Here is a 1,353-nt window from a genome sequence, read left to right as displayed (position 1 = left end):
AAAAAAAAAAAAAAAAATGCTGACCTTGTTGGAGGTCTGATGTTGAAGTTCAATCAAGAGGCTGATCACAGGATCTGGTCCCAGCCAGTTTTCCACACCTGAACCTCAGGCCCCTCTAGGGGCTGCTTCCTGGGTCTCTCTGGAGGCATGTCCCACATGCGCCTCAAATGGGACGTGTCCTTGATGACCTCATTCACCAACTTGCTCTTCCTCTGGGCTCCTTGGTGCCATTATCCACCCTGCTGCTCTTCCAAAAACATCCCTCCCTGTCCCCTCATCCAATCAACCCCCATCCTGTTGATTTGACTCCCTAAATCTTTCTCCATACTTCTCTCCATCCCCACCTCCACTACCCCAATGAAGACCATCATTTTTTCCTCACCTAGCTTTCTGCAACAGCCTTCTAGCTGGTCTCTCTGCCTCCATTCTGACACCCTGCTCTAATACAGTCCCCATACAGCAGCCAGCACTGAACAAGATGTGGTCCCTCTGCACAGCCCAGTGCATGGGACAGACCCAGGAACACCTATAATGTGATTGGTGGGCCACTTACTCAGTCTCCAGAGATCATCAAAGGCTTCCTGAAGTGTCACCTGAGTTTAACCAGGAAGGATGAGTGGGAGTTAATGGCAAGAAGACAGGAAACACCACTGCCAAAGCTATGCTGTTTGAGAAGTTTCCTTTAGCAGGCAGGCTCCTGGTGTCACGTATACCCTGAGTGCTCTCCTTTGCTGGATTTCTTTTTGCCTTTTTTTTTTTAATTAAAAAAATCATATTTACTTACAGGTATTCAGAATGTCAACAAAACAGCTGCAATTTTTTTTTTGTTTTGCAATTACAGAGTGGTATTCAGTCAACAGAACAATTATTTCATATAAGCTGTATCAGAGACAACTGAAGATAAAAAAACTACCCTCCCCATATAGAACTAATTTGTGCTGTGCATCCACAAGAACCTGCTTTAAATCTCCATGCTGATTACAACCCCCATACTGTCCCAGGCAAGGTTAGTGGCTGTCGGAAATACCACTGCGACAGGGCTTGCTAAAGACACATTTGGTAGTGTGTTAACTGTACGAAAAGAGACACTGTGCAGTTTAAAGACAAATCTTACACAGCCTTACACTTCAATTTTTTCTCAAAAAGGAGTGAATTGTGTACAGGGGGGTTAAATGCTTTACAGATAAGAAAAAAACCTGCACGAGAACCAACTTATTCATCATCATCATCTTCTTCTTTATCCTCTTCCTCCTCTTCATCTCTCTCCTCTTCCTTTTCTTGCTTTTTTCAGCCTTGACGACTTTTTTTTTTTTTTTTTTTTGAGACAGAGTCTCACTCTGTTACCTGGGCTAG

This window comes from Propithecus coquereli, unplaced genomic scaffold (assembly GCF_000956105.1).
Source record: "Propithecus coquereli isolate 6110/MARCELLA unplaced genomic scaffold, Pcoq_1.0 Scaffold578, whole genome shotgun sequence".
Taxonomy (NCBI): domain Eukaryota; kingdom Metazoa; phylum Chordata; class Mammalia; order Primates; family Indriidae; genus Propithecus; species Propithecus coquereli.
This window is presented reverse-complemented; position numbering follows the sequence as displayed.